This window comes from Ciconia boyciana, chromosome 10 (genome assembly GCF_034638445.1).
Source record: "Ciconia boyciana chromosome 10, ASM3463844v1, whole genome shotgun sequence".
Classification (NCBI taxonomy): Eukaryota; Metazoa; Chordata; class Aves; order Ciconiiformes; family Ciconiidae; genus Ciconia; species Ciconia boyciana.
In genome coordinates, this window is record NC_132943.1 from 22015678 (window position 1) to 22040243 (window position 24566).

The 24566-nt window shown below is 39.9% G+C and overlaps 1 long non-coding RNA gene across 1 annotated transcript in view; it reads right to left on the reverse strand.

Annotated features, from left to right (window-relative positions):
- The window catches only part of LOC140657497 (uncharacterized), a 55142-nt gene that overhangs the window by 26376 nt on the left and 4200 nt on the right, over positions 1 to 24566 (reverse strand). The window lies entirely within an intron of this gene.

Consider the following 24566-nt stretch of genomic DNA (forward strand, 5'->3'; position numbering starts at 1 on the left):
AGTAAAAATATAACATTAATTCCCAGGGGGCTGTTAAACATTCAAGGAGAGCAGGCAACTGATCATATAAACAGCAGCAGACAATGTATTAATAAATCAGCAGATCTCCAAGTATTTCCAAGAGTGCCAAGTGACACTTGGCAAGTGACATAGTATCTAACTTCACAATATACATCTTACTGATGTTTTTGCATTGCCAAAACCAGGCAACAGTTCACTCATGCAAATAGTATTTTCTACTTTAGTAGATTCTTACAGTACTTCTCCTATAGCCAACTCAAACCACCTTTTATCTTAAATATACCTCAGCTATCCAAGAAGATTTCCATCGTGTCTTGTAAAAATACCTTTAATTTTCATTATGATCCTTTTGATATTGAAGTAGTACCTGCCTACAATAAATCAACATTGGAGCTCAAAACATCCTTAAATGCAGTAGAATCCAATGCCATGTGCATATTTTCTTAGACGACATGAAGGCAATTGGCACTGAGTTTACAGAACACCATAACTGATGGAAAAGCTGTTGCTGCTCATGAAATACTTAAGTATAAAGCCTTGCCCAGATGGCTGGAGAACAGGTTCACTAAGGCCATTTATATCAGATAACATGGGGTCTCAAATCATGTAAAAATGATTCTTGGTTATCACCATGCAGATGGTCCTCTCTCTCTCGGGGTCCAAAAGGACAGGGAAAAAAATATAACTTGCAGCAGCCCTCAGATGTCTACAGAACACACCAGAGAGGAGAGAAGAGGAAGGGGAAAAGGCAATCCCTTGCAGCCACAGAACAAGTGCAAGGTCTTCATCACTCCGTTTTGCTTATAGCCTGAGTGCCAGAATGAGTAGGGACCAGGAAGAAAAGCAGTGGTATAAAAGTCTTTGATCCTCTTTTCGTAGTAGGAACCTACACGGGTAGTCAGAACAGTAATGCTGCTAAGCTAGAGGAACTACAGAGGCATCACATCAGTCAAAATAAATCCACTATGTTTTGACACACTGCATAAATTATGTCCTCTTATGTGCTACCACAGAAGGATGATAAAGAAAAATATGTTAAACCTGAAGCCAAGCCTCTAATATCTCTAGAGTACACCACATCATCATCCCACTTGGCATATTCACCAGGGAGATGAGTGAAATCTCCACAGTGATCTAATACAGTTGTTCACTTGACACTTTTAAGGTAAATTCCTGAACTTAAGTTCAATTCAGGTCTTTCTCACTGCAAGCCTGGAGGCTGCTCTTGTAAAGAGCAGTTTCTGAGATAACTAAACTCAAAGCTCAGCTAACTGATAACGTCTTAATCAATCAAAAATTTGGTCCAACAAATAAACTGGTACATTCCTCTACAGGCAACCATATGGTTAGCCTGACAACCCCAACAATGAATTTCTCAATAACTCATAAAATGTTACACAGTATTAAGCAAGCTGCTGGAGCTCTGGCAATAAAGTCATGTTGGACCAGCTCCTTTCTGCACATGCCTGGATTTCCTTCCAAACAAGATAGCACAAAATGCATCAAATATATATACAAGAATAAAAAAGTTCAGTTTCTCCAGTTTGTCTGGATCTCTTTGTGTTGCTCTGGCCACATGGAGACCAGAAACCAACTCAATTTCCCCAGCCAAGAACTTCCTTATGACTGCAGAACTGGTACAGAGCCTCTCTGGCAGACACAAAGCTGGCACTTTTACTCCAGCTCCCAACCCCAATACAGGAAGCACAAGACACACTGCTGGGCTTTCTCCCTTCTCTGTTGGCAGGCAGCTATTTAGAGGCCAGTTGGAAGAGTTTAGAATACCTCCAAGACTGCTCTAAACTATAGTGGGTTGGCATAAAACTGGTCTGAGAAAAAAATGGGACTGCAAAGCTCAAATGTTCATTTTTTTGCTCAGTCTTGCTCCATTAGTTATCATGTATCCTACTTTTTGCTCATTCAATCTCTTTTCCTGCTGCAGTTTCCAAGATTTTCCAAGCCCTTTGCTTTCTGAGAATATGAGAATTTGATACTGGAATTAATACAGAAGGTCTTCATTACTATGAATTTTCAAGTTATCTTCATTCAAAGGACAAATATTAATAAGGAAAAGAGATAAGGTGGCCCCCTAAATTACCATGTTTGAACTTTAAGCTTACTCAAGCCACGCAAACTTGGAGAATACATTCTTTAGCTAGCTTTAATAACCTTTACATCTTTTCTCAGTTTTTGACTCTACATGCTGAACTCTTCCCTTTCTTTCTGCTGGAACACTGCTTGGTTTGGAGACTGGCAGTTATGTATAATTATGGTCTGTACTGCATCCTTCAAATAGATGCTTACCTTCTTTTTTAACTCCTTAACAGTTAGATTGTTTTCTAACTTGCAATTTTGATGCTACGTGGCTGGCAATGCAATACGATTCTTTTGCACCAAGCTTCTTTTTCCTCAATGCTCTCAATTTTCCTAAAAAGCTGTTAGTAAAATGCCAATCTCCATGTAAATTAGAAGAGACTGAAAATTTTCTGTGGGTGGAGGACATGTTAAAACAATATATTCAACCCTAACGGCAATGTGGGAAAAACAACTGTGCTTTCCCATTAGTCATAGCTTGGAATCACACCTATCAGCCAACAACATTATGCACAAACGTTATCCTCTTTAACACCAGAGTATTGTAGAAACATTAACTGGTTAATCCTCACAGTGTCACTTCCAACATGTGATTGGGAATTAACGTTATTCCTATTCTACAGAGGAAGGATTGAAGCCACGTTTCTAAAGCATGCTACATTAGAAGATGCAATCTGCCTGTGACAGCAAAGCACTTCATGCAGACTACACTCACTGTGCTGGTAGCTAAGCTAGCTCTACGAGAGTCACCTCATGGATGTCTAGAACATCTTTGCTGTCAGCACAGGCTAAAAGGCAAACAGACCAATGCTTTCTGAGTTTAATAACTGCACATGGAAAAATAAATATAGCAACAATTATTCCTATGTAGATAGAGCTTGCTGGTGCTCCCCATTCACACCATTTAAGCAAATGCTAATTTCAGCAAGATTTATTTAGCTATTGATTTAATTTCTGAGTAATTGTTCATAAATTACTTGCCTAAAACTATTAGTAATATACCTCCATAAGCAAAGCTTGAATTAGGCTTCTCTGGTTCTGCACACTCTTCATTTGGGTACCCACTGGTGTACTTCATAATTACAGCAGTAAAAATCGAGACTTCAGTGTTTTCCAAGTGTATGTGAAGAATCAGCCCTTACCTAAACTGTTTCCTTGGAAAACTCTGATGTTTCAAGTAAAGATCCACTTGTAAATGTGCTCAATTCTGTTGCAGATATACCTCTGCCATGTGACAAAAAACCAAAGTGTCTGCCATACTCCATAGTTCTCTTTAGACAAGATGCTCATCAAGAACATGTGGACACAGAAAGAAAGCGGGTAGAAGAAATCATTAGGAAATACGGTCCCCTTCTGTTCTTTTAAGTTGAAACATACTCTCTGCTGTATCCTCTTCATGTGGCAAGTGGCTGTCTCAGGTACTACTTTTCCACCAACAGACTCCCTTCTGCTTCAAAGGAGCTTAATGTCCTTCTCTGGTAAGTAGAAGAGAAAGTGAAGGAGTTAAGAAGGAGTATGAGAAAAAGTCCAACTATTAGAGAAGGGAAGGAGAAAGAGTGAAAGACGTGCACAGAGCATGTCAGGGAGCATTGCGGGGCAGCTGCTCTGCAAGGGAAGGTGAGCTGGGACCGAGCACAGTAGTAAGGCTGGCACGAGCAACTTCACCAACGACAGCCAGGATGTGAAGTAGCAAGTCTGGGTCAGGGCCAGAGATGATGGGTCAGACACAGTCCCAATCACCCAGCAAGTCTGTAGTGATTAGGCAGGACTGTTCCTTGCCAGGAAACTAAAACTGTTCTGAATCTTCCCTAGATGATCTAATGGTGGGATTATCTGCTTATGAAACATGAAATGCATTTCCCCTTCTGCTAACGAGAAGACAGAACTTCTTTACCTTAGAGAAGAGGCTGGCCACTCTAACACATTCTGCCATCATGCGCAAAGCGGAACACTGCTATCACACTGAGGGCAATGCTAACATTGCAGGGAAAATGCAGTTCCTACAATGGATGAAAATCCACGTATCAAGCACAGGAAGAGCTGGGCTATCACTTTCATGTGATTCTGGTTTCCTATCTCTGGAGTCAGCCTCAACATCCTGTTTTTTTAATAAAAATCTTAAATTTGTAAGAGCCAGGATTTTCAGGGTCTTGTTTCAAAACCTATGTAGATAGTTATTATCCAGAAAAAATTATGTGGATAGAGAAGCCAAAGTAAAGTCCAACATCTCATCCTGGAACCCTTACAAGAGGGTTAAATTAAATAGGGATAACATAAACAAAATCAGGTTATGAGAATTTTTATTTGCTGACATGAAGGACAATTAAGAAAGAATAAAGGATATAAAAGAGACAGTATTTGAAATACCTACCCAAGCAGCATTCTTACAGTACAGATGATCTGAAATCAAAGAATAGCAAAAAAAAAGAAAAAAGAAAAAGACCCTTTAAGACATTATTAATGCTACCTAATCACACTGACTCATACTAGACCGACAAATCCATTAGAAATACTTAATAAGGATAGATAGGATAAATAAAATGAGTTTCTTCTATACTTAATTCCATACACTCATTTAAGGCTGCCCTAAGCCCTTCATGAAACTTAATGGTGTCTTTTAGCTCTTTCCTATTCAATTGATTAAAAATTGGAGAGCTTAAATGTGAAAATCTGTATTAATGATACATTAAGACTGCAGAGTTATATGAAATAAATGAGAAATACTTATTTCTCAAATATACACTCCAATGATCTTGACATGACATTACTTTTTGCTGTGACTTGTTTGCAATTCTACCTTTACATATATAACAACATTACTATCCTAAGAATCATACATTTTGAACTTTCTGGCTTTCAAAGGCAATCTGAGTCCTTACCATTGCATTAATACAGACTTTAGACTCCTTTACTTATCTTCTTTAGAACAGAATGAAGGAAAATACCTTGACCTACATTTGAAAAGACAAAATAGCCTGAGAGAGCTTTTGCTGCAGGCTTTTACATGATCTCTGTTTTTAAAGGACAGTTAAAATACACTCAAAGTAAACTCAGGAGAGTCGTCATTATAGAAGCAGAGGTTGTAGAAGAACCACTCAGCTTGATAGCAGCAAAGGTAAAGTGCAACTAGAGCTGGACAGGAGGATTTTACGCTGAACGTGTAGGTAGGTAGGAATATCTGGAAGCAGAAAAGAGTATACAAGAACTAACGAGATTGCCACATGCTATTTTTCCTAGGCAATGGGTATCATAGGTAAAAAGTCTGAACTGCAGCAAGAGGAACAGAAACTGTCTGCAGAAGTCATGAATCCTAGAATGCTGACAGCAAAATTTTGCTGGAGGCACTTCTGTAATTTAGTGTTTGTTTTGCTTTGGGGGAGAAGTGGGGGGACAACAACAACAAAGGGATATTTCATGTCTGCACTGAAAAAGTATTCAACTTTCTAAACAGGCATATACTTTAGCCCTACCATTCTTTGCTGTTCACAAGAAAGCTAGCAGATGAGAGAAATCACAGAATACCACAGCACTGACAGCTGCCTGTCTCAACTCATTAATTGACTTTCTCTTCTTGGTCCCTATTCTCCATATTTGAACAGTTCCTATTGTCCTTTTCACCTTTTTTTTTTCTTTTTTTTTTTTCCTCCTTGTTAAACTGTATTTTTCTAAATTACTTATTTTTCTCCAACTAGTATCATTTTGCCAGACAAGACAGTTTGGCATTGCTTTTTGTGTTACAAAGAAACAATTTCCGTGTTGACACAGACACAACCCCGGAGCTAATGAGTTCTTTGGTGAAGTAAGGATGATTAATGCTGACCAGAAGATAGAATGTTTTCTTCTCACTCCCCTGAAATTATATGAGGCTCTATGTGGATACATAGAAAATTAATATTTCAATAGAAACAAACCCATAATTTCTAAATCCAGATGGCTTTTAAGTATTACCTACATGCATATGTGAGGTGAACTTTTTCCTTTTTTTGAGTTCTTCATAAAGTAAGGACACAATCTAAAAACTTTTCTAAAAGACAATTTTTTCAATAATGTAATACTGGATACAGTGTAGAGTTCAAGTTTATTATCCACGTGAGATCCATAACCTATGAATACAGTACAGTTAAATAATGTCATTCTTCTCATAAAGTATACATTTTCCAGCTGGATGCAAGTTAAAATAGTTCGATATTTATGTTCTTGTAAGACTGAAGTGCAGATGGACATAAAATTTGTCATGGAGCCCAGAAAAAAGAAGTCTCCAGGTGGCTTTTTTCTACCACAGCAGTCACGTACAATTCAATATATGCTCCAGTGCATTTAGTTCTTCTAAAAACAGTGTCAGCAAAATTTCTGGGTCTCTTTCATGAATATTTTAAAAATTTTAATCAGGGTGAAACATGAATGTTCTTTAGCAAGAAGGCTGCATCTCACCGCTGAAGGATTAGCAAGCAAAGAGAACAACAGCATAGAGCTGTAGATAAGGAGATTCTAGCAATACTTTTATTGCATACCTAACTGGATCAACATTTTACTCATGGGGTTACATTTCAAGTATTCAAGGACCCTCAAAGTCCTGACATTTTGGGGTCTTACCCAGAAAACATACACATTGCTGACATCTCAAGTGATCTGCTGATGGTAGAGCTCAAGGACACTGTCAGAAATCTGTACTACAATATTGTTGCCTGAAGGGTATCTCTCACTTTCAACAACTCTGGGAGCTATTTCAGACAATTCCTGGAGTCTCTGAAAAATGAGAGATTTCACAAATATGAAAGCACTGTAATTTAGAAAAATAATTTTATAGTTTTACTTTAAAAAGCACTTGTTACACCTCATGTGTTTAACACAAACCTGCTGCTAAGGATGTTGACAAGTCCAGCACACAATGAGCACACAAGTGATGGGGCTTATGAACAGAGCATAATGTTCGATATGCACAACTCTACCAGACGAGTATAATATTCTATTTCTTATCACTATACAACAGTTACTAATGTCAATAACAGCAGCATTATTAAAAAATGTTGCTTTGGCACTCAGAATCTTATGATTCCTATTTTTTAACTAAAAAACCCCCTCTTTTCCTCAATGTCTTTTCCCCTAAGGCATATTAAAGTCAAATTTTGAATTTATGCTATGCTGTCCTTCTCTCCCACTAAATTATCTAAATACATTGAGAATTCTTTTTTTTTTTCTTGAAAAGACTCTACATATAACCAGTTTTCAGTTTTTTTCTTTTATGTAAGAATTTTCCTAATGTGACAAATATGAAAAAAATTGACACTACCTATCCATTGATAAAATAGAAAACAGATATTGCAGGCAATTTTTTTCTGTTTGTGCATCTCTCTCTTATGAAACTAACCAGAATTTTTTTTAGCAGTCGCATGCTAATGGCATGTTTACATTATGAATAATAAGTTGAATAACAACGCCTGTAAAAAGACTGGTCCCCAGATTTCACATTTCATCAGTTTCATTTTATGAGGTTTTTGGTTTTTTAAAAAAACAACAGCAAATCCCAGAAACTCCAAGGAGGCTTGCAGCACTTTTGCATCAGGCTCTTTACAAACATTACAGAAACACCATCTCCAGGGCAGAGCGCGTATAATCAAACACTCCGCTCCTAGAGGATTTGGGCACACACACTGTAAGCGGCGCAACTGCTGTCGAGCCTGGCAAACAAAGTACTTATTCAGATAGATATAAATGGATTTGATTACAGTTTCACTGAACTAATTTTAAACCACTCAAACTCTCTGCATTTAAAAGCAGAGAAGTTCTGGGCTGACAACAATCCCAGCTTCCCAACAGCTTTGCAGATGTGGGTGTTTCGGGAGTCGTTGGTAACAGAACAGCTTTAGCATGAGGCGCTGGGGCCTGTACACATGGGAGGGGATGAGGTGCTCTGTTCCCAGGGCCTTCATGGTTTAGTTCTGACAAGGCAGGATATGTTATTTATACCAAAACCCTTAGCCAAATACCAAATCAGGCTCCATCCCAGTCTGGCTGGATAATGTACATTAAAAAACAAACAATCCTTATAGAAAAAGGCTTCTGCACCGCTCAACGCCATGTGGGGAATGACGCTGCCAAAAGTGGCGGCTTCCCTGTATGCTGGGACTGGGGCTTCCTCTCCTGACGCGCCGCTGCCTGCGTGGGTGGGGGCGGCCGGTGTTGCCAGCCAGTCACCGGAAGAGACGTGGGTTATGAGGGAGAACAAAATGGTGGCCTCCTGCCATAAAATGGCAGACCCATGTCTAAGTAGGGGAAGGGCCTTCCAGATCTAATATCCTTTGGGTAAACTGGTAGGGGTTTTTTCACTTAAAAATCTGCACCTCCTTGATTGCCAGTTTGGACTATGCCCCTAATAGGGCAAATGCTGGTCACACCAATACAAGACTAGGAGTACATGATACAAATTACCAAATTCACCTGAAAATATTGCATATTAATGCCTTAGCTTTCTTTCCCTTTTAAAAGCTTTATTCTGTTACATAAGCCAGACTTTTATTTAAAAGCTCTTAAGAGAAATGCTCTGGTGTATTCTCCCTGCCACAATCCTCAGGTACCTACACATCCCAGCCTGTGAACGACAAGACGATGCCTTGAGCTAAAAGGAGAGCCATACTGACAGAATTATTAGTCTTTCTTTATTAGTATTTTCCCTATTAGTTTCCTCATTGGAAAAGCGTTCTGAACATAAACTTTATTAGAGAAACCAAGGAAATAATTTCTAAGTATTCTGTAATAGGTTTGTGTGAATGCCAACAATATTTTATTTTTCCAATTCTGCTGGTTTTGGCTGGAATAGAGTTAATTTTCTTTACAGTAGCTAGTATGGGGCTATGTTTTGGATTTGTGCTGAAAACAGTGTTGATAACACAGGGATGGTTTAGTTGTTGCTAAGTAATGTTTGCACTAGCCAAGGACTTTTCAGCTTCCCATGCTCTGCCGGGTGCACAAGAAGCTGGGAGGGGACACAGCTGGGACAGCTGACCCCAACTGGCCAAAGGGCTATTCCATACCATATGGCCTCACGCTCAGTATACAAAGCTGGGGAAGAAGGAGAAAGGGGGGGATGTTCGGAGTGATGGCGTTTGTCTTCCCAAGTAACCATTACACGTGATGGAGCCCTGCTTTCCTGGAGATGGCTGAACACCTACCAGCCGATGGGAAGGAGTGAATGAATTCCTTGTTTTGCTTTGCTTGCGTGCGTGCCTTTTGCTTTCCCCATTAAACTGTCTTTATCTCAACCCACGAGTTTTCTCACTTTTACTCTTCTGATTCTCTCCCCCATCCCACTGAGGGGGAGTGAGCTAGCGGCTGTGTGGGGCTTAGTTGCTGGCTGGGGTTAAACCATGACACCAATAAATAAAATAGAGACTGTAGCAATAAATAAATAAAATAGGCACTGTGGTAGAGACCGCCTACCACAGTTGACAACGTTTAGGAGACGCACTCAAAGTACAGCTGCCCCAGAACGACACTGCTGCTGCTCTGTAGGGTTTGGGAAGGCAAGGAAGGACCAGAAGAGAAACTCTGAGATAAATTAATCAGATGCACACTAAAAATCCCAGTCCTGATATTAAACACTTCTTGGATGATTTTTAAGGTTTCTTTTTAATACCAAAAGTAATGCGAATGTCTAAAATGATGTCCCCATGCACTCTAGACAGTCCTCAAATTTTAAAAGAATTCTGAATCCTGGCAGAACCACTGGCTCCACTGTGGTTATTAACACACTGCAGAAATCACTTTCTTGTAAAATATTTTTCCTCCATGAAAGCAAATGCAGAGCAGGAGTTGAAAGCAAAAATACCATGGACTGGCAGTAAAAATGCCAATAAGCAGGTTGTGAACCTGTGCACACAAAAATGAGTTCACTAATCCAAGCAATTTTAACTCAAGCCTATATAGTCACTGCACTGAGTCATTCATCAGACAATTTTTCTATTCAGAAGTGGAGACAAAGTATCAAGAGTAATGTGGGCTCTTTTCTTCCCCCCCCCCCCAAAAAAAAAAAAGGGACACCAGCATATTGGAGAGATTTCAAAAAAGAATGGGAAAAATCATTACAGACTTGGAAAGGAACTAATTTCTGAGAAAAATGTAAAATACCTAGCAGCTTGTAGTCTCGCTAAAGGATGAATGAGAAGATACATAACTGACAGTCACCATGTACTGGACAGATTTAAGCAACAATGATAATGTATTTAGAAGCTGTGTTACAAGAAGAAAATACAGCTGAAAAATTAAGAATTAAATTGGATACATAACTGTGAGGTGGGAGGTATGGAAAATCAATGAGACTGTGGATATTTTTTCATGACCAGGTTAAATGAGCATAAAACCAAAGTGCTGCTGAAAGGATAGGCCCACTATTCCCTCTACCCCAAGCCCCCAAAGAAATATTCATTCTGTGTAAGCAGATCAGAAAGCACTCTTATGTCTTCTAATATAGGCCCTAGACATATATCATGCCCAAGATATAGCATCTCCTGTTATCGCTGTCCTTTTCTTGTAGAGGCTGGGGAGGCTGCTCTGTAAGGGCTCACAAAGCACACGATCTTTCTCCCTTCCCAGCACCTTACTTATCTTGTGGTTGTACAGAATGAATATTTCTTTGGTGAGCTAGCAAAAGTCAATTGGCCATCATTTTGATTAGTAATCACAAAAGAATGTGTCTTCTTAAGTCAAGAGGTAAGAAATCTTTGTCCTGCTGTATTAACAGACAGAATACAAAATTTATGATTACCTTTCTTGACAATAAGAACACATCAGGCTTAACTGAGAGAGGAGTATAAACTGAAGTTATATGAACTTATACTGAAGTTATAAATGAAACTCATTCAGAAACAATATTCTACATCATTGCATATAATGGAACACAGGTCCTCCGTTAGAGCAATAGCAGCGTAACAAATATACTGTGACTTACGATGAAACTATTCAATGAGGAAGAAGGTGAAAGGAGGAAAAATGCCTCATTGAGGCAGGAAAGTGAAACTGCAGTGGCATTTCAATCTTCAAATCTCTTCCCACAGCAAATTTAATGGGAAGACCTAGAAGAGAGTGAACAAATAATTATCTCCCCACCATCATCTAGAAGGTGCACACCACAAATGTTGTCTCTTCAGTCAGGCAGCCTCAATAATGAAGCAAATTAAACTAGATGACTTTGTGCCTAAGCAAAGATTCCTCTTAAGGGATAGGGTGGTGGGGTTGCTCTGGTTCTAGAGAAAAGCCAGTTACCATTAAACCTGGTTGGAAGAAGCACTATGGCATCACACGGATATGGTAAAATTTGTAATTTCATTCCGCATAAAGTGTCAGGGATAGAGACAAAGGGAAGACAAGTTAGTAGCCCACATATTTAGCTACAAGAACATGGGTAAGTCAGTTCAAGGCTCACAAGAATAGTCTCCAGGCAAAAACAAAACAAACAAAAAAACCCAACCCTTGTTAAAATTTCTTACTCATGTTAGTACTTCAAGTTGCACGGGAAGAGTAAACCTGCTTTTAAATGACATTTTCAATAAAGAGCACTGTACTTCTATATGAAAGATCATCTTAACAAGCATTTGTACTGAACCAACCTGAGATTTTAGATGCACATTCCTAAACTGCAGTTGCAGTGTGAGCGATGTGACTAGCCAACATCTAAAGAAAATGAAGGAACAGTGTGCTTCAGGTAGATATAAAAGAAGGGATTTCATTGATTTTACAATTCTCATGGTCACATTTAACAACCAGAGCAAGCCAATAAAAAGGACAATCTCTTCAACCATTCTGTCCTTATTATAAGGTCTAATCCCCCTCTCTGCTGGGACAAGAAATGAAAACAGTGCACTAGAAGGGCTCCACAAACTGTTCAAAGAAAGCTGAGAATATTTAATTTCTTCTTTTTATTGTTGATTTTGTAAGCTTATGTTTCTGGGCACAACATAGATTAAGAAAGAGGTATAAATAAAAATAAGTTCTGTTTTATTTCCCAGTGCTGCTCTTTACCACTTACCTATATCTCATCCATAAAAGTGAAAGTTTTATGGGAAGAGAGAGAGAAAGCTAAATAAAACCCACCAGCAACAACAGAACAAATTAATGATTTGTATGTGTTTTACTCAGCATTGCTTGATGTATGCTTTTCATTTACTCTAAATGTCAGGATTATTTCCAGCAGCTCATCACTGTAGGGCTATAAAGTCCTACGGAACAAGGATTCTTCAGAGTTGATTTAGCTATGGCTTTCTCTGTTCAGTTATGTGACGTCCTGTTCACTCCTTAGTCAAACTCCTCCAGGTTAAAAATTACTCGTATTGTTGTTATCTTCACTGATAAGGGTATTTGAAATGTCTTCCTTCCTTCAATTTTTCCTTCTAAAAGCCCTATTACATGTGCTTGTTACTCTGACCTGTAGAACTTGTCATAATTACTCCCTGAAAACGTCTTGCCAAGTTTCCTTCACAAGATTCAGTAATTTCCTACAACCTACTGACTCTCTGTGCACATAATTGAAAACTGAACAGTACAATATGGATCCATCTGAATGCAAATGTAACAATCTGGAAAAGAATATTGTGTTTTTCTCTAGCTTAATTTTGACTTCAGGTGCTTCATAAAAACCATCTGGAAAGATGATGTCTCCTTTTTTTTCCCTGCTTACTCAGCAGTACATCTGAGAAAGTATCAAGAAATGCTTTGTTCTCTCTTCAAAGTTTTAGACAGTATTAGCACTATCTCTTTCCAGGAGGAAAACAATTTGTTTCTGCTACTATTAATAATGAAATCTCTTCCACTGTCAGGGTGAGAAGTGTAGCCCAAAGACAAGAAGATGACAGAAGCAAGCAGTCAAGTTCAGTTCTTGATGCAAAGGAAAAGAGATTTATTTATACGAGATACTACATGCTGTCATCTCCTTCTGATAGTGCTCTTGCAAATCCAGTGGAGACAAAGGACAGAGAGAGGTTCCTTGCAGAACACCCTGGCAACAGGTAAAGGCAGCCTGCAGTGTTGTTTCAAGTAGAACACAGAAACTGCATTCGTAAGACTGAAAAAGAAGTAAAGCGGTAGACCAAAGCTGTTCCAGGCTACTTTAAAACCTAAAAGCTGTCAGCAATCCTGAATACTCAAATCTTTTAAATAACAGCTGTTTTTCCAAGTTAGTGTTTGCCAGTCCTGAGGCTACAAACCGGTCCCTTGACTAAAGTATCCTAATTCTTGCCTCTACTCTCTAGTCTCAGTAAGGCTGATCTTTGTTAAGCTTATTACTTTGGAAAAGGGCTGTAGTTTTCCGACACATCTAGTAGAAGAGCAGATGAGAGTTATCTGAACTTTCTCAGCAGCGTCTCTTTCAGAATGCCCTTTAATATCATACTTTTTAAAGTAAATTTTTAGAAAGCCCACTGCTAGTACAAAGCAACTGGACTTGCTCTGCAGTTATATGTTGAAAATAATAATTATTTCAAAGATTTAAAAAAAGAGGACACATAATTTACTCTATCTGAAAACTGTGTAAGTTGATGTGCATTTGAATGGAGTAAAAAAAGGAAAAGAAAAGCAGTTGATATCTCAACAGTTGATATATCCTCCTCAATTCTCTGCACACCCAAAAGAATCACTGCATTTGGGAGAATACATGGATGTGCAAGGAGCATTTGGAGTTCAGGAGGTTTTAGAGCATGCACTGTCCCTTTTAACTCAGAGCACACTTTCATTTGGTCTTGTTCTTAAATTTTAAAGATTTTTAAAAAAATCCAAACCTGAAACTTAACAACTCTACAACTGTTCCCAAACGTCCCACTCCCACACCTATTTTTCTTCTCTAAAGAAAGAAGAGATCTTTTGCTTAAGGCTCCTTGTTTGTGTGGAGGGTGGATTTGAGGGGGGTTTTGCCTTACTGTTCTTCACAGTAGTGAAATTACATCTTTCTGTAGTATCAGTTAGAGTTGAGTGTACTAATATCAGACTGTCCCCACATATCAAATATAGGACTTTTATTCATTCTACTAAGTGTAGTATCAGTATTTTCAAAACCACAACAACTTATTTATTATACTTTCTTATTTAGATGCCTCTTCCCCAGTTAATCATCTAGCACCTGTAAATCAGGGTTCGACCATTCTGAATTATGAAGATGTGCTGATCACAGTGCTCAGAAGGTGCAAGAATCTTCTATGAACCCTCAAAAATAGATATTGAAGATGTCTGGAAAATTACAGTGCAACCAGGAGAATCCTAACTTTGACAGAAGTATTTTTCAGTATAAATGTCATCTCAGGTCCACTTTTATATAGATTCTATAGATTTTATATAGATTCTATAGATTTTATATAGATTATATAGATTTATATAGATTATTTGTTATATCCTCCAGTGTATGAACTGGTGAATCTTTGAGGTACATAAGCAAGAATGTGTCAATCGGAGAAGAGAATTTCTATCTTTCCTAACTCACTTCCGTTTGTCTTTCTCCTTAACCTTTTGCAATCACTTGTAAACAGAGATGTGCAGACATTTACAGCAATATCCTATTCTATGAGGTCCCATAGTAAGTACATCTAACAACACAGGTTCAGGCATATATGTCTCGCATTTTACTTCCTTCCCGATTTTAGTGGGTTTTGTATGGCCTGTTGCTTACACACTGAAAAAATAACATCACAGAACCTATTTGTGCCTCTTGGGCATACGACTTCATTGAAAATAAGATATGTCTTACTCCAGTGCTCCTGCTGTTTTGTGGAGGAAAAAAAGCAAAAGAAAAAAGAAAAAAAAAATCCCCCCCACTCCCCGAAAACCCCCACCCTACTCATCCTTTTTTTTTAAAAAAAATTTTCTTTTTCCACATAGTATTCCCAGTGGGAAATTCCTATACTTAGGAGAGAGCAAAGGAAGACCCTGATCACTGCTATGGACACTCTCAAGCCTTCTCATTCTCACCTTAAATCCCTAGTGGAGAGACGAAAAGATTAATTAGGTGTAAAAGAGAAGAAAAACTAATAACCTTTTATATCTTATTTTAGAAGATACCATTCTGAAGTGATCCATACCAAAAGTTTACCTTTTCATTGTAAGTCAGAATATATTTCCCTATGTTTAACTGTACTGGCAGCAAAAGTGGATCAGATTATGTACCTTTTACATCAGTCAACACTAAGATATAAATATCTCACTCCTAATACAAGCATGGTCAACAATGGATATGCCTTCTCTGTGTCATTAATTTTTTGCTTAACATGAGTTTTAGGTACCTTTTGCCATGTGTACTCACCATACTACTCAGGTTATATACCTTTTTTCTGTGCACTGAGTATCTTAAAGTACTGCTTCAGCCTTTCAGCACTTGCCTTCTTCCTTGACTTTGTCTTTAAAGTCTGTCTTGATACTAATACTTCATTCAGTTAATTTTTCTATTGCTCAGATGTTATTCTATGCACCCTGGACTAGCCTGGTTTAGTCTTTGTACTCAGCTTTTGTGAGTTGCTTAGGCCAGCTCAGGACCTGTCAACACACTTGGTTTGATCTCTGCTTCCCTCAACAAACTGTGACCTTTCTCACCTCTATTTCATACATAGTATTAAATTTGAAATCACCCAATCGTTTTCAAATTGTTTAATACTATCAAAACAGACATCCAAGGCTACATATGCCAACTGTCTTGACTGATTCCAGCATGCAGGACTCTCTTGAAGCTCCCACGTGCTGTTGCCCTCTCAAATGCTTTTTCCTGCCTGTATGCACGTAGGCCACAAAGCAAGAAAATAATATTTACAATAGAACAAGAAAAGAATGACCCTTTGTACCACGTCAGAGTAAAAGAAAGAAAAGTAAATTTAAGATTGCCCAGAAAGCAAGTACTAAACTACAGGGAGAACAAATGCAAGATGCCTATACTTCCAGGAGATATTCCTATGTTCATAATAATAATGTGATGTAATAATAATAAATATTCATATATTCACAATAATCGTAACTGCTCCACTGAAACCTTTGTTTTCCTATATGAAGGCATATGGCAAACACTACCTATTAAAAGAACAGAAATAATTTAAACAATATACTTTAATAATACTGTCTTTCATGTGGAAAACTTGACCAGAAATCCCTCTTATGATAGTCTCAGAAAGATGGTAGACATAACTGAAATATTTTTGTTTCATGATCCCTCAGTATGAAGCTCCTTGCTGGCCTAGGTACAGCAGTATAATGCAAAAATCCGTCATGCTGAAGAGAATGTCATATGTCATTTCACCAGTCATTTTTGAGAGATGTAAATATTTGTAATATTTGTCTCTATAATGGAGGGTGAGTGATTAAGCACAGTGATCTTTGCTCTTTAGAGTTAGAGGGGTGACCATCCATTGTCATCAGCTGTGTCTTTAATGGATGCCACTGTCCCTTGAAATCACATAAGGGTTATTTTAGGTGAATTATAATAATGGAATGAGTATTAACATACTCATAACACATTCTTACCAACAAGCTAGCCAGATACAATTTTTCCGTTTGAAAATAACTGACCAATTAAAGAGTTATCCAATTTGAGTGAATCATGCCATGATCCTGGGAATTTCACCCAAACATTTAACGCATGTCACTGAAGCTTGCTCTGTTCACACATTCACAAAATGATACTGCTTTCTGTGCTGATTCATATATTCTTGCCAAGATGGAGCCATAACAGTTACATGTGGCTGCAATTCAGAGCTCCCAGAACACTGGCTAAAGTGACAAGGTTATAAAATCCTTACTTCCATTTCACTGTCTTGATCTGAGTAGAAAAATACAGACTTCTATTCTGAAACATATCATCTAACTCAAGTATAATTATTTAAACGCAAGCAATAGGTCTTTGGTTAAAACTCAACATTAAACTTTTTTTTCCGCGCCCTTCCCCTGCAATGTATTCCCCAGGACATTTATTAGCTGTCAGCCATATACAAATACAGAACAGATGGTACCCTAATGTAGACAGGTAATCATCTCTGGATCACCTTTTAACATATCCATGAGCACTAAGTTGCTCTATTAATGCCAGTTATGTCGTTATAATTACATACTTCTGACTTCTTTTCCCAATTCTCTCTCTATAGGAGCAAAGAGGTCTACGTAGGAGTTCTCTACGAATTTCTCATTTACAAAGAATAGGTTAACCAAAAAAAGCCACTTCCAGAGGACTGTAGTGTACATCAAATAGCCTCGCAATGACTGTGCTTTAAGTAAGAGTTATCAGAAAAGATGATAAGCAGATAACGATCAAGTAAATTCTCATTTTAAAACATAGTTCTAACAAAAAGTTTAGAAGAGATTAAACAGATTTTTCAAAGCAAAAGCTAAATGCAATAAATTCCTCTATACTTACAGCAGTTAGACTGTTCAGTTATAAGACAAAGTTTACAAGTATATATGAGCATTATACTAGTTCACAAGGACAGAACTGGGGGAGTTGGTGTGAATTATGGAGGTGCAGAAATGAGATGGATGAGCCTCAGGACAAAGATTTCATGCCCAGCAATATTTGCCATGAGCTTTGTCGTGGTTTAGCCCCAACTGGCAGCTAAGCACCACGCAGCCGCTCACTCACTCCCCCCCGGTGGGATGGGGGAGAGAATCGGAAGAGCAAAAGTAAGAAAACTCATGGGTTGAGATAAAAACAGTTTAATAATTGGAACAAAATAATAGTAATAATAATAATGAATTGTAATGAGAAGGAAAACAACAAGAGAGAGAGGGGAACAAAAACCAAGGGAGGGAAAAAGGAAAAAAAAAAAAAAAAGATACAACCGCTCACCACCTGCCGACTGATACCCAGCCAGTCCCTGAGCAGCAATCGCTGCCCCCCGGCCAACTCCCCCGGTTTATATACTGGGCATGACATCATATGGTATGGAATAGCCCTTTGGTCAGTTTGGATCAACTACCTTGGCTGTGCCCCCTCCCATTTCTCGTGCACCTGGCAGAGCATGGGAAGCTGAAAAAAAGTCCTTGACCAGTGTAAACACCACTTAGCAACAGCCAAAACATCAGCATGTTATCAATATTATTCTCATACTAAAATCCAAAACACAGCACTATACCAGCTACTAGGAAGAAAATTAACTCTATCCCAGCTGAAACCAGGACAGTGTCCACCCCTTATTCTATACCATTTACATGATGCCCAGGTTCTACCCTTTCTAATACAATTAATCACCACCACTTTTCCTGTCTCTTGATATATATATGTACACACAGCTATAATTCCCTTGGTCTATGGGCCATCCTTCTAAAATGTTTGTTAAGTTCATTTAGTCCATGACTTTGGGCTCCATCTGTCATAACAGTCCTTCAGGGCAGGAGAGATGGTGTGTGGTGTTGGATTGTTGCATGCTGAAGCCAGTTCTGGTTCCATCACCGCTGTGCTTTGCTTGGATTTCATCGAAGTTCATTCATCATTAATCTGGGTGATTCTTACTGAAATACCATTGATATGGTGTATAGCAACCATAAAACTGATGACATACAGTATTATATAGCAATTAACATCATACCATTTAGCTCATTGGCTATTCTCACCCAAAATCGAATCCCCTTGAGGTACACATTGGACTTCCCCATCCTTTCGCATTACCCACCAAGTACACCCGGGTCCTTGAGAAAAAGCAATCCCACAAATGGGTTTGCCTTTGCCTGAGGCAGGAGTAACCCAGACTGTCTTCCCCAGCATGTTTTTTATGCGTACTACAGGGACTTTATCCCCTTCTACAGTACGTAAAAGTTTTGATTGGGCAGGGCCAGCTCGATTGACAGATCCCCTAGTGTTGACTAACCAGGTGGCCTTTGCTAAATGTGTATCCCAATGTTTGAATGTCCCACCGCCCATTGCTCGCAGTGTAGTCTTTAACAGTCCATTGTATCGTTTGATTTTCCCAGAGGCTGGTGCATGATGGGGGATGTGATATACCCACTCCATGCCATGCTCTTTGGCGCAGGTGTCTATGAGGTTGTTTCAGAAATGAGTCCCATTGTCTGACTCAATTCTTTCTGGGGTGCCATGTCGCCATAAGACTTGCTTTTCAAGGCCCAGGATAGTGTTCTGAGCAGTGGCCTGGGGCACAGGATGTGTTTCCAGCCATCCCGTGGTTGCTTCCACCATTGTGAGCACATGGCGCTTGCCTTGGTGGGTTTGTGGGAGTGTGATATAATCCATCTGCCAGGCCTCCCCGTATTTATATTTCAGCCATTGTCCTCTGAACCACAGAGGCTTTAACCGCTTGGCTTGTTTGATTGCAGCGCATGTTTCACATTCGTCGATAACCTGTACAATAGTGTCCATGGTCAAGTCCATCTCTTGACCACAAGCCCATCTATATGTTGCATCTCTTCCTTGATGGCCTGAGGTGTCAGGGGCCCACCCAGCTCTAAATAATTCACCTTTATGTTGCCAGTCCAGATCCACCTGGGCCACTTCAATCTTAGCAGCCTGATCCACCTGCTGGTGCTTTTGATGTTCTTCTGTGGCCTGACTCTTGGGCACGTGAGCATCTCTGTGACATACTTTTACAACCAGGTTCTCTACCCGGGCAGCAATATCTTGCCACAGCGCGGCAGCCCAGATGGGTTTGCCTCTGCGCAGCCAGTTGCTCTGCTTCCATTGCTGTAACCACCCCCACAAGGCATTTGCCACCATCCATGAGTCAGTATAGAGATAGAGCAATGGCCACTTTTCTTGGTCAGCAATATCTAAAGCCAGCTGGATGGCCTTCACCTCTGCAAACTGACTTGATTCACCTTCTCCATCAGCAGTTTCTACAACTTGTCGTATAGGACTCCATACAGCAGCCTTCCACCTCCGATGCTTTCCTACAATACAACAGGACCCATCAGTGAACAGGGCATATTGCTTCTCATCTTCTGATAGTTTATTGTACAGTGGGGCCTCCTCAGCACGTCACCTCCTCCTCTGGTGATATTCTGAAATCTTTGCCTTCTGGCCAGTCCATAATTACTTCCAAGATTCCTGGGAGACTGGGGTTTCCTATCCGAGCCCGTTGTGTGATCAGTGCAACCCACTTACTCCATGTAGCATCAGTTGCATGATGTGTAGAGGGGACCCTCCCTTTGAACATCCAGCCCAGCACCGGCAGTCGGGGTGCCAAGAGGAGCTGTGCTTCAGTACCAACCACTTCCAAAGCAGGTTGAACCCCTTCATATGCTGCCAATATCTCTTCTTCAGTTGGAGCATAGCAGGCCTCAGATCCTCTCTATCCCTGACTCCAAAACCCTAGGGATCGACCTCGAGTCTCCCCTGGTGCTTTCTGCCAGAGGCTCCAGGTAGGGCTGTTCTTCCTGGCTGTGGTGTAAAGCACATTTTTTACGTCTTGCCCTGCCTGGACTGGCCCAAGGGCTACTGCATGAACTGTCTCCTGTTTAATTTGTTCAAAGGCTTGTCATTGCTCAGGGCCCCATTTGAAATCATTCTTCTTCCAGGTCACTTGATAGAGAGGGCTTATGATCAGACTGTAATTTGGAATATGCATTCTCCAAAAACCCACAACGCCTAAGAAAGCTTGTGTTTCTTTTTTGCTACTTGGTGGAGACATGGCTGTTATTTTGTTAATCACATCCATTGGGATCTGACGACGTCCATCTTGCCATTTTATTCCTAAAAACTGGATCTCCTGCGCAGGTCCCTTGACCTTACTTTGTTTTATGGCAAAACCAGCTTTCAGGAGGATCTGGACTATTTTCTTCCCTTTCTCAAAAACTTCCTCTGCTGTATTGCCCCACACAATGATGTCATCACTGTATTGCAGATGTTCTGGAGCTTCGCCCTGTTCCAGTGCAGTCTGGATCAGTCCATGGCAAATGGTAGGGCTGTGTTTCCACCCCTGGGGCAATCGATTCCAGATGTACTGAACGCCCCTCCACGTGAAAGCAAACTGTGGCCTGCAATCTGCTGCCAAAGGGATTGAGAAAAACGCATAGCGATATCAATTGTAGCATACCATTTGGCTGCCTTTGACTCTGGTTTGTATTGAAGTTCCAGCATGTCTGGCATGGCAGCACTCAGCCGTGGCGTGACTTCATTCAGGCTGAGGTAGCCTACTGTTAGTCTCCACTCTCCATTAGACTTTTGCGCTGGCCTTATGGGACTGTTAAAGGGTGAACGAGTCTTACTGATCACTCCTTGGCTCTCCAGTCGACGCATCAGTTTATGGATAGGAATCAGGGAGTCTCCGTTGGTGCGATATTGCCTCTGGTGCACCATTGTGGTAGCGATTGGCACCTGTTGTTCTTCAACCCTCAGCAACCCCACAACAGAAGGGTCCTCTGAGAGACCGGGCAAGGTAGACAGCTGTTTAATTTCCTCTGTCTCCAGGGAAGCTATACCAAAAGCCCACCAGTACCCTTTTGGGTCCTTGAAATACCCTCTCCTGAGGCAGTCTATGCCAAGGATGCACAGAGCCTCTGGGCCAGTCACAACAGGGTGCTTTTGCCACTCATTCCCAGGTAGGCTCACTTCGGCCTCCAGTACAGTCAGCTGTTGGGATCCCCCTGTGACTCCAGAAATACAGATGGGTTCTGCCCCTATATAGCTTGATGGCATTAGGGTACACTGTGCCCTGGTGTCTACAAGAGCTTTATACCTCTGTGGGTCTGATGTGCCAGGCCATCGAATCCACACAGTCCAGTAAACCCGGTTGTCCCTTTCCTCTTCCTGGCTGGAGGCAGGGCCCCCCTAATAATATCAATATTATTCTCATACTAAAATCCAAAACACAGCACTATACCAGCTTAGTAGCTGGTAGAAGAAAATTAACTTTATCCCAGCTGAAACCAGGACAAGCTTTCCGAATCTTCAGTTTAAAACACACCATGAAACAAAGGGCCTAATTCTCCATTGCCTTGTAGTCATGTAGCCATGATCAAACTTGAGAGGGGAAAAAAACCTGCATGCTGACTTGGCAATCCCATGTACCAACTACAGAGAAATATAAATAACTGTCAAGGGCAGAATAGAGGAGATTCTGCACACAGATTTAACCACCTTTCATTTAATGCTAGACTGAAGCACGGGTCACATATCATCAACTTGCAGCATAGTAAGTTTTATTCCAGTATAAGCTTTGTTACTCTTTCAAAGGTGTGTGTGGGGAAACAGTATTTTGTAGGTATTTTAAATTACTTTGTTATTTTGTACATTTCATGGCCTGCAGTTTTTGAAGTAAGATTTAATGTCATTTTTATGAGTTACAAAACATGTGGCACAAGAGTGGATGCAAGAGGGTACCCTTAGTGTACACTGTACTTAGCTGAAGAGTCCTTTAAACTTTCTGTTGGGCGAGGAGGTTTAGCCTGAAAGTCAGAAAAGTCTCCAATATACTACAGAAAGAGAGAAAGAAAAACAAGTGTAAATCAAAGAAAACCAAGCGTGGCACGCCAGAGCTGGTTGAACACTTCTGCCCAGTTGCTTATAAGAGAGAGCCTGAAGTTAGCCAAGTACTTGTGAGTAACAATGAAAAACAGGCGCTGCCTAGGTTTGGGTATTTTTATTATCTACTGAATAGCCCACCCAAAAATGTGTCCCTAAGGACATCAAGTCATTTGGGGAGAGGTTACAGAACAAGTTCTGTCGCTGCGTGCTCCTGGCTCGTGTCTTTGGAAAAAGAGTTCTGGGAGGCCAGGTTGGTTGTGCTGACTTGCATATGCCCACCCATGGAGATGGTGGCCCAGCAACTCCAGAAATTCAGCTGTGTTTGCCCACAGTGGCGATGGGCAGGTCAGAAGTCAGCACCTCTTGACTGCAGTCTTCACCTGCTGATGTGTAATCATGACAGACGTGGACTGAGGACTCTCTCAAAGATAATGAAAAGACACATAAATTATGAGTAGATACAGCTGTATATGAGGAGAAAAAAAGGAGGTAGGACTAGAGGACCTACAGAGGTCCCTGCCAACTGAAATTATTCTGCAACTCTAAACTGGGCCACGAAAAGAGTTTGTAAACATTCACTCTTGCTGTTCATATATCTGGTGTCAGAAGTGCTGAGTGTTGCTTAAAGGGTTTTTTAAGCAACAGTCAGAATTGAATAAAAGGCTAAATACTAGAAATACATTTTAATTTATTTATGGTTTGCAGTACAAATGCTGGTGTGTCATAACCATCCAATTTTTCTCGCACTTAAGATTAGGTGAAAGAGGACTTTTTTAGTCAAAGCTATATGCCGATAAGTATTTGTGTCTGACTTTCCACAAACATGTAACTAGGGATGGAAATGCACAGCTTGCCATTAGCAGAAAGTGATGCTTCTCAGCAGTTGTCGTACAATTATCACTCTCTGTTAAAAGGTAAAGCAATGTCAGCGTTGCCTTTATAAGATGCCTGGCTCATGCATCAGATTCTAAAGTTTGGGGTTTTCTTTAAACTGAGCAGGAGTATCTTCCTCAATTGCCAAGTTACCTGCACTTAAGTTTTAAGATTTAAAATTATTCATTTTGTATGTATTTCCTTCTTTGAATTAATTTGTTCTAGCCAATAAGCAGCATAGATTGGAATGCTAGCACCCATGTTACGGTAATTCCCTAGATGGGAAAAATAGCTAGAAAGGTCAAAAGCTTCTAGAGATTAATCTAAACAATTTGATTACAGATTTGGGGTGGGGGAAGAAAAAGTAACAGCCCTGTAACATAGCAGATGAAAACAGAATGAAGGGGAGAGGAAGATCTTTGAAAAGCCTTCTACCTTTTTTTCCTGTATGATTTATAATATGTACTTTTGGTCCACAGTGAAACCCTTGAAAAGTAATTATGTTTATTATTTAGAAAACCAGCTGCATTGGAATGTGGTATCGTTACGTGGTCTGAATGATACTGAATGTACATAGTATTTTCTTATTCATTTGGCTTATGACTTATCAATTGTACTTTTTCTCCAAGCCTTCCCTATATACTTAAGAACCAGCTATTTTTTACTGGAAGGTGCTTTGTTTGCTGCCAAACAGCACTGAAACAAAAGCTGTTGCCTCCAGCCTTTGCCACTGCTAAGCAGTGTAAGGTGAGCACATGCAGCACAGCCAGAGGTATGGCAGAAAGCATACTTTACCTCTATGCCTCGCTAAATAATACATTGGCAAGGCAAGCACATAGGAGATTTGGTGTCTTGTAACTACTATCAGACATGCGTCTATCAAGCTTCATGTTCGTTAGTCAAATGAGACCAATGAATTAGAGAACGTTTAAATTTGTCTTCCTTTAAACAGGCACACAATGAGTGCAGCAGAGTCACAACCAGAAAACTTGACTGAGAAGAACACAGCGGTAAGATAAGCTCAGTACAAATATGCAATTTAATGCTTTTTTTTTTTTTAATAGGCTGTCTAGTGTGGGGCCTGATATTGCTCATGTAATAAATGAGAATGAGGGGATAAAAGGAAAAAAAATAAGCATGTCTTTCCTGAAGTCCC